We start from the raw sequence: 14,001 nt of genomic DNA, 5'->3' as shown, positions 1-14,001 counted from the left end.
TGATTTTATACTTTATAGATTGGCTTCCATCGAAGCCAAACGACGAATAACTTAGAGTTTGGATAGTAACTATAAGACAAAATATGTCTTATACGATTAAAAAATTATAAAACTTTCAATTTTTATCATAATCGATATTTCAATCTCTGCATTAATGCCATCAAAACTTCAATTTTGATACATAAACAGCAATCTTTTGCTATCTCGAGATCTTCTCGCATTTGATGCTACGTCTTTAAGAACAAATTGTAATATTCTATGCTTTGTAACAGATGTTTTGACGTGAAATAATGTTTCTGAATGTGATAATGATACGTTACCAACGAATAGGTACGTCGACTCATTTATTAACTCCTTTTTATTAAATTTTAAAATTGGTACACGTAGGAGTAACAGAAGTAGATTGAAAATAATTATTAGCTGTTTGGGCACAAGTGGAAAGGAGAAGAGGTAGGGGAAGGTGAGAAAGTTATTTTAAGAGGCAAAGGAACAAGGGAAAATCGACGCGCAGAAGCAAAGTCTCGTTAACTCGAAGGGTTCGCTTCAGAGGAAATGTTTCAGTGTGAAAGCACGTATATTCGTGGCTGATCGAGAAATAGGGTGTAAGCTAAAGACACTCGTACAAGGTTGCATGACGACGATTACTAAGGGAGCGTAGTTAAGCTCGACTGGGCACTAATCGAGAGCATCGTGAGTCTCTTTCATCAGAGGCGTAAATAATTCGTTTAGTAATTTACTGAGCGGAGCGAATAAGAGTTACGATGAGGTGTCCTCGCATGAATTAACAAATGGTTCTGACGAGAATATCCACGTTAAGGTAACCATTAGAGCATCATCTTTCTGTAATCGATGCACCTTGCAAGCAAAAGCGTAGCGTTGTTCAGCCTACAAAAATTTATCGTTCGTGCATCGGATAGAACTGAAAGTTTTTGCGTCTCTAACGCGTTAGATGCCGCTTTATTCTATTTACGGAATCGATATACGATAATCGATAACATAATCTCCGTTAACTCCGATTACCGCTTCTCAGCGTTCTATATCCCATGCTTATCGTTTATCGATTCCTTCTTTAAAATCTTTTCGGTCGTCGCGTAGTGTCACACGACGGTCACGAGCAACAGTACGTTGGAATTGTATGACGGTAACGTATCGTCGACATTTGTTGACGCTCGTCCAAGCAAGGCTGCCAACCGGTTTGTAGGTTAAGGAACTTGTTGCTCGAACGTCAAACGATTCTAAATAATATTATCGATTTTTTCTATTTTTCGTTTAAATGATTTCGCAGCGATTCGAATATCGTAGCCCTAGTTCTTAACTGTTCTAATTCCATCCTTCAAACAAATGTAATTAGAAACCAGTGCACGTATATATGTCCTCGTTAATATTACGTCGTGATAATAGGGCGAAAATTCTATTTAGAAAATTCTATTTTACTACAGAATAATTTAAGCTTCGTAAACTCGAAAGTATTTTTTGCAGTCTATCGATCCGTCGATGCTACTCAAATTTCAAAAATATTTTTTATTATTAAATTTACCGTTAAATCTATCATAAAAATCAAAGTTCCATAGGGTTAAGGAAATAGAAACGTTCGAGATGGATAAATAAGCAAAGAACGTAGCAGGAGGAAAAGGCGCTCGCGCGAACCTACACACTGCATATGCATTTTGCAGGCTGAGCGACGGTGAAGAAAGGAACTTTGAAAGTAACAAGACAGAGGGGGTTGAGGGAAATCACGGGCGTGAAAAACACGCAAAAATATAGAAAAAGTAACTGAAGCTCGCGCAGATCCGGTCACCAAATTTGTACGAAATTGAACAAGTTGGCGCGAGTCCGCGAGAAAAGTTAGAAAAACGTAGAAACATAAGCGAGAGCAAAGACGCGACGAATAGTGTCTTCCATTCTATATAGAGAGGTTATGTTAGTATGACAGATGAAACAGATGCGGTGTGAAATAGCAGTAAATCGTAAGTTGTGCTTATTTTGTACCGATAAAAGTGCACTTCACAGTATAAAACTCAGTTTGATAGTAATTGCAACCTTTTGCAATCCTGTTTTCCTCGACATTGAAAACACTTTTGACCAAGTATCACGGTAACAGCGCTTCATTGGAAAATAAGGATGTATATGTGAATAGTTTTTGTCATCGTTGTACGTACGTTGAACGTTGAATACATAGTTTGCGACAAAACTATTGGAATTTCGTTAGTCATTTTTCTTTGTCCGTGATCATGAAACTCGCTGAGAGCATATAAATTTGGCATTTTAAAGAAATTATGTTCCAAGTCTTGAAATTCAAGGACGGTGATTTTTCATTGGAAAATGAATCAAGGGAGCGGTCGGAAAGCGACAATGTCTTCGTTGATATTTCATAACAACGATAATTCATAACGAACAGCGAGAGAAATAGCCTTTCGGATGAAAGGCTTTCGTTCTAATATTATTCGTCGTTTGTCTCAAGGAGAAAAAACGTAGAGAAAGTGAAATGGATTTTGCATGGGTTTATATTACGTTAAGCGATATACGCGCGCGCACAGACACATGATTGAAAGAATGGAGATACTTGTATTTAATATTTTACCAAAGTTGAAGTATTCATATTTATTTTAAATAGCACTTGTGATAGCACAGGTGTTTTTATTTTAATTCGACCGTAAGCACGATATTGCGTAAAACTTTTATTTCTGTTTTCTCATGTACGTTAATTACATTTCCATGAAAAGCATCGATGAGCAAAATCATATTAATTCAGAGCTATGTATATAGGACCAAAATTTGCTTTCTTCGTAAACGTTTAACTTATTTACCCTTTCATCTTTTATACGATCTAATTTCTCAATTACACGATATAAACCAAGGCACATAAGCCGATCAATTATTATAAACTGGTATTTTATGTACTCGTTTGCATTTTAGTTTTCAATGTCATATTTTTATTTAGACAGCCTGGACGTTAATAACGAATTTTTGTGGTTCTACGATTACATATTCCGTTGACACGATCGATAACAACACCTTATGCACAGAAACCACGAGACAAATTTTGTTTTAAACGCTACTGCACATTTTTCAAGCAATGTAACGTTATATACGATTTGTAATATTAACGCGTACTTTTACGATTATGTCGCGATCATTTTGTGATTATAAATCACTCGCGTTCCTAACGTAGACGATGACTTAAAATCGTCGACTCTTTTACATTTAGATTCAGAGTCTCGTGGTTTTCATCGAGTGTTTTTCTAAGCGGTATTTTCTTTCCCTATATCTCGCTCGACATATTTACTATATATCTTTGTTCTGCCTTCGAATGTTTTACATACGATGGAAAGTAGATCTTGTATAGTCGAAAGTTTCTGGAACAATGGTACAGAAAAGATGAACGTACGAAACATATACTAAACCTACTTTCGCTTGAAAACGATGGTCTGTCTCAATTATTTTGAAAGATCATTTGTTTTACTTGGCTTAATAACTATTTGCAGGGTCGATTCGTAAGTTCAACGGCAAACAAATAATCTCTCGTTTCGAAGTAAACGTAGCGCTCGAGTTAAATAGTTTTCAAGTCTAAGATCGATTAGTTTTCGAAACGTGAAATTATACGATTAATTAGTCGTTGGAAAAATACATAGAAACGCGTAAAAATTCTTTAGTTTGCAATAATTACGATATTTTTGAGAGACTATATACTTAGGTACGTGCATGCATGGAACGTACTCGATGCGTGTATCTCGATGAACCGATCGTCAAGTATTTACAGTGTATGTAAATAAATTGAAAGATAACGCATCTTCTCCATAACGATATCCTTTCAGTCCGCGACCTATATAGATTTCGTCCCGATTTCAACGTTTCACGTTTATCGAGAAATCGTGATAGGTGAACGAATCTTGGATTGGCGCCTACTATAAAACAATCAAATCAGAAGTAAGCGAGCAGAGAGAGAGAGAGAGAGAGAGAGAGAGAGAGAGAGAGAGAGAGAGAGAGAAGGACGAGGCGAGAAAAAGAGGATAAGGGTGCGAGGGTACACATCGCGGTCGATTGGTGCGGGATAGGATGACGGTATGGTCACATGGCCGTTAACTGTTAACTATCCTTTGAGTCTCGTTGGCGAAACATTTCACCCGTGCAACGTCTCACTCGGTCCATAGGGCCGTGACAACGTATGGTCGAGCTACGATGGCGCATATGCTCGGTTGCTTCGTAAAAAGGCATTTTCACAGTTCTACTAGCGCACAAAATAGTAGACTCGGGCTCTTGGGGCCGTGTAAGCATCGTGTAACGTCATACCTGATTACACATAGTGATCATTGAGCCGAGCTTATCCCTCGTATGCTTCGATAAGTCGTTAAGAACGCACCTCGTTGAGCTCCAACCTCCGTGCTAACGGAATTGTCCAGTCTTCCGTGATATATGTCCACGTATTATTAGTCTTGTGGATCTGATGCTTCATTTTCACCCAGTGGGAGAGGGGCATCCTCCGAGTATCGTTTATTATTATACGCACTGCTTGTAGCAAAAGGGCTTTGTAGAAGCTAATGACAAAGTTCAGTACTCTGATTAATCGTTTATCGTTTATATGTACGTACATGAGAGTTTAGTTGCTATCTTCACTCGTTAGACAGTCATCTTTTTGCTTGTCTCGTTTTCTTTGCTTCTCCTCTCTTTGAGACAAGCGACGAACAATGGCAAAATAACACTATTGTTTAGCGTATTTTCTAAAGAGAGAGAAAGAGATTACGTTCGATACGAGCATGTCTTGAAACGAAGCACTCAGAAAGTTTGGGTAAACCGATCTTTGATAAATGTATCGGGGAAAAAAGCAAAAGCAAATGATATCACTCATTGACCAATATCCTTGAACATTTGCCAACGGCGTCGTTCCCATATTTATGATTACTGCGATGAATGCTGGTAATTCGTGCCCGGTCACGTGATGCCGCGTGTAAATATTCCGCAGCACAACCTTAGGTTTTAACCTGGATCGGGTTAGTACTTATTTTATTTACTATAATAGTAGTAATACCAATGTCTTTACGTTTCTCTATCGATGCTCCAATAAATGGCATTCTCTTCCTCGCTTACCATAGAATGAAATCTAGCTACAGATTTTAATCAACAAAAAGTTACGTATACTTGTAATTATATCTACGATACGATATCGATCAGGTTATAGTTTGATCGAACAATGTTTGCGTATCTCAAATACGATAATGCAAATTTTACTGCGTCTACGATGAATTTATGTTACGTCTATCTAGTTGTTCGGATGTCAAGTATCTGACTACGTATGTAGATTAATCGTACGAGAGAGAGCGTTGCTCAAATTCCAATAATTATGACGTGTTATTCATTAGGGATGACGAGGAAGATACAGTTATAGCCCACATTTGGCACAACACCGGAAAGCAAGGAAGAGACCAACTGAATATTAAACGAATGATTTAGGAAATAATTATCTTGCGGTTCAAGTACAAAATATACCATAACGAAAACTACCATTTTACAGGAAATAAATATTAATAATTGCGTTGCGTTTGAGGATATTTAACACGAGAAATTTAGAGCGCTATAACACATCGAACGTATTTCTCGGACTAAACTAAAAAACAGTTAAATAACTTTTACGTGTGAAAGCGTTTTCTACGAAAAATAAAATGGCACGAGATAAGGTGGCGTAGATGGCACTTTGAATGGCTGAATGCTCCTTATATAATAATTATATTTACTTTACATTATTTTCCATATGTGAATCTAAAGCGCAAATTGTTGCTATTAATAAAAGATTTTAATTTTTTCAATTTTTTCAAGAGCAAAGTGACCTCTTGCATTTTATATGTCGCTTTTGAACAAGCGTATCTCTGATTCCGTGGCATCTACATATAAATGAAAACTCCACGCGTTTTGTATTTCAGCTCGAATCTTCGAAAAGCTACATCGATTCTGATAGAGTCAAAAAAATCAACTCTTTAAACAGATTTTTATTCAAGCATACGTTCTTTCCGGCATAGGTGCTTTTACGAAAACTAGATCAAAGTTCTCTGAATAAAGTTGTATCGTTTATAATCAAGGAACTGTAATATGTTTTTCTCGAACGATATATTCGAGAACGAGAAATCGTTTCGCGACAGGTTAATATCCTTTAACGCATACAGTATAGATTAAATTAGTTTATTTACTTAAAAAATTATTTGATCTTTTCGATTCTGTTAAATATGTATGCGGTATCTATCAAACGATATACCCTGTCATCGTGTGACTTATCAATATTCTTCGATAAAATTTATGCGGTTGTCGGAGTTAAACGTATGCTGTTTCAAGCAACAAAAGTTTATCCCGCGCTCACAAGTATATTTTCAAAGGAAACTTAAGAATTTGGAGATATCTGCAAGCATCGACGAAAAATCTATAAAGAGATAGTTTACTCGAGAGAATAGACTACTAACCAACTTTGTGCGTAATATATTTGATCTTACGACTATTTCTAGTTAAAAATAAACGTTTTTATTGCGTCGTATCGTGAAGCTTTTGATTCAAAGGGTGAGAGAAATAATTAGCTATTTATCTAAGCGGTTTTTAATCGATGATATACACTTATATAACGATTATACACTTTACGTTTACGCACGATATACTGAATATTTTATCTGTTTTAATATGAACAAATTTAATCGGTTCGTTCACCTACACGCTGAACATATATTCATCGAGTAAGAACTTTTATCGTCGTAAACTTCTCGCGCAGGCTACTCGTGCTTTCCATTACCGAGACCATCGACACGTTCCTAGAAACCTTTTCACGATTTATCGTTCACATTCGAATAGAAGTGAACATCGCAGATGAAGATAACCTCGTACGATAGGCGTGACTGCTATATGTACGCGTTGCAACGAACAAGGCAAGATACGCGAATGGATGCATAAATACAGTCGAATACTCTAGCTATTTGCCGAAGACCGTGATGTAACCAATAGAAAGATGCCACTTTTTAGTCAAAACGAACTACAAAAACAAAACAGTTTATTTAACCGAGAACGTTGCTTTATAGCGTTTAAAAACATCGTTAACTTTTAAGTTAATTACCGTACATATTAAGTAAGCTAATTATCGATCAATTTCTGCAAAGGGCCGAAGAATGTAGCTGGAGAATGTAGCGGAGAAGCGAGAAAAATAATTGGTTTAATAAAGATACAGGACGTTAAACGAACTGTATCTTGAGCGAACAAGAATTTTTCTGGCCAAGATATAAAAAAAAAAAAATGATAAGAGAGATATTAGGACACGTCGTCTCGGCAGTTTACGACGAAGATAGACGAATTTGACGCAAACAATGAATTGGAAAGATCGCATCGACTGCTCCTACGTGCACTTATTAGCGACGACGATGCGAGCACACAGGGATCCGCCAGTTAGATTTTGTCAAATAACGATACGTTTTCCAGAAAGGAAAAGACGCTCGAAACTCGATCTTTAATAGAGAGAGTTTCGCTTAAAGTTCCTTTATTCTCGTATTAGTTGCGACAGTAATTGAATTTAGGGTAATTTAAAAGCATATATTTGACGGTAACTCGACAATCGCGGATGTCGCAGATCGGTGGATTAGATTTTCAGATTAGATATGCATGCCGTGTGCGAGCCTGCCGTGGGTATGACCAATTCTAAGTCTGTTTGATACAACTTGGTGTCGACGATAGAGGTTCCTGGCAATTAGGTGCTTGTTAAAAAATTCTTTACATTTCGAATATCCGCTTCGGTTGATCGTAACAAAACGAGAAACTTAGATAGAGACGGTATAACAGGGGCAGTACATATTATTCTATACGAAATAATTAAAATTTTTATCAGAGAAGTATTTATTGATACTTCGTTTAATTTGTAATTCGATTAATGTTGCGAACTAAACTATTGTTCTTGCACCTACGCGTTGTTATTTCTGAAACAAATAAAACTAAAAAATGAAAATGTTTTTAACTTTAACTGAAGAGTATATCCTCTTCGGTCGAACGATTAGAGGGGAATTTAGTCGCGTTTTGAGAAAAAATCGATGATTGCGATACGATATCGAAAATTATAAAAATTTTGAATTAAGATACACTCGTAAAAGTATAAAAAGAAATCTCAGCGCGATATTAGAAAAAGGGTAAATTGTTCCAATTACACTTAGGAATAATCTTCTTGAGCCTTGAATTTTCAAATAAACGAGATCAATTCACGCTGGAAAATCTTGAAAAGACCATTGTTGTGCAAGGTGACCCACGTAACTGGGGCAAACTGTGTCTTGAAAATGATCAGGAATGGGAAGGAATATTGTAAAACAGAATGAAGTAGTAGTATGGAATAACGTTATAAGAAATGATAATTTTGCGTATCGTTACACAGGAATGCGTCTAGAAAGTGTAGTTGTATTTTTCCTATAGATTATCAGCAAAAGTTGGAATTCGCCGTTATAACGATAGATCTATCGACATTAGGCTTGTGTTTCTTGTCATCTTGTTAGCTATTTGCACGTTTGATACGAAGAAAGGTTATAAAAGATGAGAAAAACGTTAGAAATAACTAGGAATTATTCAAACCTTTAACGATTGTTATCCAGACCAAGGCACTTGAAGCATGATCTTTCGATTATAATTGCCGTCTTTACGAGACGTCGATAATTTTGCCAAGTCCAAGTAATTTTGCTCGGTGTTTATCGTGTACCGTCGTTGCTTTGTCATTCGGCCAGTCTATAGCGTAAAGTGTAAAGCATATATCGCAATAAAAAAGTATTAAAAGTATTTCTGCAAATCCTTCGACCGACGCTTTGCCTTCTTTTGATCTAATATCCGTGTCAATAATTTTGTGTCTCGTAGTTCGTACATACGTACTACGACCACTTCCTTTCTATTTTCCATTTCCAAATACTCCGTTGAAATCAGATTGGTCGAGTTATTTGAACCGAAACCGTTCGAGTTCGAGTAATTTGACTGATCCGAACGAAGCTTTCGGATCAGCATTTCCACTCTATTGTGCGATATTCTATCTGCGTTGTGGTAAGCGCGTGTGTTTACGCCGGGCCGTCCTCTAAAATCATTTTTTCTACCGCTTGACGCAGATTCTACAAATCGTTCATGGAGCGTTTCGATCTTCCTTCGATTCTCTTTTAACATCGAGCTTCTCGTTTCGTCCATTGACGCGACTGTCTGGCACAGCTATACAGCTAGGTTTGTCTAACTGCAGAAGCAATTGCCTCTCATCGGCCACGGCTGGACGAAACTTGTACATTCCACTGGAACGCTGCTATTCGACTGAAACTTTGACGCTTAGGAAACCTATCGCTCTGTTTGCTGACCTACTGTACACGCTATCCATACAAACTCTTCGCGTATCGTCTTTCAGTCGAAGAGCAACGTAGGAAAACGAACGACGTTTTGATCCGTTTCGCCTAGCTATTTAACCGACGGCGATCAGCATTATGGTGGTGTAGCGTAAGGAGTAAGTGTAAGTGAACGCTGTGCGAAAACCTGGTAACCGCAAAGAGTCAAACGCATCGGAGACTTTAACGCGTTTTGCGAAATATTATATCTAAATCGTTCGCATCGTTGAACATTTTTTAATCCATGAGATATATCTTATTTTAGTCGTCGTAAAAAGTTTACTAACGCCAGTCATCGATAATAATTATAATCACCGTGGCAATCAAGGTGGTAGATGTATGCCTCTGATCGTCCTTTGCAATTACACGTTTACTTCAAGTCACCGAAACATTTTTACCATTCTAGTCGTATACCCATGGAAACGAACAACCTGATTCTGATCGTATATTATACCGACAATCAGTGAACATGCTTGGAATTTGATATATAGGTAAGATTCGCAGGTTAGAGCAGTTGGACATTCTCGCTTCTTCGAATATTTAACAGAGGATATTCCAAGATGGTGAAAAGCAAGTTATCGTGAGACGCACCTTACCACCGTATATTTAAACGCATTCTTTAAATCGTTGAAAATATCTTTAGCCTAATTTTAGTCTCTGATCTTACCTAAGATCTTAGCTGATCGTAAACGGTATTAGTAGATACGGATTAAAATAATAGTTATCGTCGATCGGCGATATAAATAGAGAGGCAATAATAAGAAGGTGGATAAGCGACTTTGAACGTGTCTGTTCGATGTTGGAACGTAAGAACGATTAAAATATTGGTTGCTAAATTTTACGTAAATGGTTATAGTATATATACTTTATTATATATTTTTATATTTTCATTCTCCGCGATTTTCACATATTAGAGTATGTTGTACGCATTGGGCATGATCATATTTCTAGCAGCATTGTTGTCTATTCGTATCAATTTTTACTTTTACTATCACAAAGTAGGTACCCATTTAGTAATAATAGTAGTAATAGTTAACGATGCGTTTGAACTTGAACGATTGAAATTCTCAAAGCTTAATGTTTCAAAACGATTCTTACTATTGTTACTATTGTTACCAATGGTGAAATGCTCCGAGATCGCTGAAATGCTCTTATCCACTTTGTACAATAGAATCTATTGTCTTAAACAGCGCACGTATGACGCAAATATAAAGCATCCTTTGTCATGGAATAAAGGTAAAGGTACGTATTTCTAACAACCTTCCCTGAAATGATAGTAACGAGTTTATTCCAACGTCAAGCCCTTGCATCTGCTGAAAAGAACAGTCTGTTTTTCCATAGTTAATTGAGAAAATAATTTGCTACGAAAACACGCTTGTACCTATTTTTATAGAGTTTTTGTTTCTTCGATTTCAATTCTTCCGTGTTGACGCGTATATCTTTGAAACAAAATAATCGCATGTAAAATAATGCGCATAAACAAATATGTAATACGTAAAAGTGTTTGCCCGTTAACTATTACAGATCATTTTAAAATTGCACGTTGCAGATATCAAATAAATCAAGTTTAGATGGCAGTCCCACGCGAATTTACCATCCATGACATTTAGGTTTATTAGATATATTTATAAATTATTATTATCATAATGTATAAATTGTAATAGCGTAAAAATTCTGTTCAAATTAATTGATCCTATATACTTAATGATTTCAACTATACGATAGTTATTAGTAAATTATTTTACTTTTAGTTGGTACTTTACTTAAGTAAAGATTAGGATTATTATATTTCTGTTTTATCGTATTATAGTGGACAATTTAAATTTTAGCGATGTTAAACGATGATTGATGTCAAAGCATCTTTCTAACACGACGGTAAACGAATCGAGCAAGGTATACGTGCAAATTAAAAACAGATATAAAATAAAGTTACCGAACCTTACCACGTACCAAATATTGCGTTGTTTAAAACGGATTTAGTTTATATTGCATGAATATTACATGAAGAAAGTTGCACGTTATAAACCAAAGTAATCTCATACGAGACCGCATTGAAATTTATTTAAAATTCCTCGAATGTATTCATGGCCATGTATCGTATAAAAGTTTTATTAATTAAATGGCATGTTTTTGGCTCTATCGTACATATACTCGATTATTTATACGTGTACCTGTAATATCGTACGTATATGTTTAAATTGCGTTGGAAACGATTGTTATAGATAGCGATCGCTCTGAATATTAAACAATTTTTTTCGAGTTCTCTACATTTTTCATTATTTATATTTATCAGTTACCATCGAACGTTGTAAACTAATCGGCAATTTATTTTGATCGCTTTAAAATTACTTCGACATAGTTGTACAGTATAGATTATGAAAAATTCTTATGTACGTATATAACGTTTGAGAACTGCAAGGGAAGAACGCGATAAGTCGCGTCTTTTATTTTTTATTTAAGGGCAATTTTAGAATTCAATGCGTTATATCCATCGATACTATGATACGTATAACTGTCTTTTTATTTGGTTTTGATGCGAAACGTATATTGTTTTACCGTCTTCGTAATTTTAGAAATGTTGTTCCAGTATTCATATATACATATATATCGCAGTTTTATATTAATATCGTTCTCCATGTCACGTGTTGACACATAGCATCTTTGTTTTGCATTCAATTACCTTTTGATACGTGCAAACCGCTTCCGAACGAAAATAAGATAAATTTTGTTAGTTGGCCAATTTCATTTCCTCCGCTTTACGCGCCAAAGTGTGAAGGCGTTTGATAATCGTCCAATGTTTTCGCACAATCTAACCGATCTGGTCGGTAAGCGTAAAGTATTTTCTCAGCGACTCGGCAACGGATCGTGCGAAATAAAATACAGCAAAAATCGAAGGGAAATAAAGTATATCGTAGCGTTTCTATACGATTCAAATTCTCGACGGTCTTCGTTTAATTAAGAAACGCGTGAAACCGTACGTACAGGGTGTCCCACAGTCCCTATAGTCCCATGTAACTGATGCAAGCTACAGCTTCGAATCGGTAGGAAAAAGTCCGGTTTATACTTATATCCATTCTGCAAGCGATGGGATTTTAAATATTACGCGCGATTTATCGATTTGCGATCATTTATGGCTATCGTAGAAACCTTATATCGTATTGTCTCTTGGTCTCTGAATTAATTGGCCGTAATTTTTACGTAAATGAAAAATCATATAAAGTACTATGAAAACGAGATATTTCGAAAAGTTTGGTTATATTAATATTTGGGTTAAAAATGACAATTAACCTGTTAACGTAACAGATAGACATGGTGGAAAAATCCGGAGAATTTCTTTCGCGCGAAAATCTCATTTCCCGAACTTATTCCAGCTCAAGGAACACGCTGCTCACCTGCGCGTAACTATATAACCACGTACGTATGTATGCGCTTGTGTATTAGCTCTCTGCACGACTCTCAACCGAACGTAACGTACATACATTCAGCTCTAGATAATGTAATATAACAAATGCTATAAAATATTCCACGCAAAGATATTTGCTTGGCTTTCCTATTTCGGATAATGGAGATTTTACGAAAGTGTGATCTTTCGTTATTTCTGTTACGTACTTATAGAGCTGTATCGTGGGAGAAGATGAAGCGATGTAAATTGCACGAGCGTGTATCGGAAAACTGAAGATTTTGCGTTTGATTCTACCAGAAAATCTAGGCCATTCGTGCAATTGCGCTATAAGTATTACTGTATAAGTCGACATTCGAACGAGACATGGAAGGAATAAGTGTGGCAGAGGCTAACGAAGATCGCGTAGATCGCGCACAACTTGGTCTTTCAAAACGATGGATTCGATCGTTATGTCTGACTCTTGATTTATTTATTCTACTTATTACGGCAAATATTTCGTTCGGAATACATACTACTTGTACAAGGAGTTTCGTTTATCTCATATATATATATAAGCATTAATATTCGCGTTACTTTTTCCGAACGTTTATAGACGTTCTAGATCAAAGTTGTTTAATCAGGAAGGAAAAATAAATATTCTTACAACGTTGCGTTTCCTTTAAAAGTTACTTTGTTCGAGTTTTCGCAAGCGGTTACTTTTTAATATCAGCGACATATTTTAACGAAATCTCTTTCGGAATAAATATTTCGAACAGAAACAGAGATGCTCGATTTCGCGTTATTGCGATATTTTGCCCGTTCTACGATATTCAAAGATGTACGTATGTAGTATGTCTGAAGTTTATCCTATGTAATATATAAGAATAGCAGCACCATCGACATAACATATCGTTGCTATGTAAAAAAATCATCGATGAGAACGAAAAGCCGAAAGACATTTTTCTTTCTAAATTTCAAAATTTATAATAATCATTAATATTTAATATATATCGATATTTGAGTTTATTTCACCTGTGATGACGCTATCGAGATTTCCTTTTACGATAGCTTTTAAGGTTAAAATTCAGCGTGAAAGTAGTGACAGATCGTTTGGTGAATGACGGCTGTCAGTCGGCATTCAGGGAAAGTCCGGTTGAACAAAATAAACAGAAAGTGCACGGGTAGGCGACTCTTTTTGCAAGCATCGCGCTCGAGGATGTACGCTTTCGTACGTACGCTTTATCGATTGGTCCGCGTACTAACCTA

General features: G+C 36.2%; 1 protein-coding gene across 1 annotated transcript in view; it reads right to left on the bottom strand.

Annotated features, from left to right (window-relative positions):
* The window catches only part of LOC132909575 (small ribosomal subunit protein uS10m), a 262,722-nt gene that overhangs the window by 60,703 nt on the left and 188,018 nt on the right, over window positions 1-14,001 (bottom strand). The gene's annotated exons all lie outside the window — the stretch shown is intronic.

Source organism: Bombus pascuorum, chromosome 8, assembly GCF_905332965.1.
Source record: "Bombus pascuorum chromosome 8, iyBomPasc1.1, whole genome shotgun sequence".
In the NCBI taxonomy this organism is placed as follows: domain Eukaryota; kingdom Metazoa; phylum Arthropoda; class Insecta; order Hymenoptera; family Apidae; genus Bombus; species Bombus pascuorum.
This window is presented reverse-complemented; position numbering and strand designations above follow the sequence as displayed.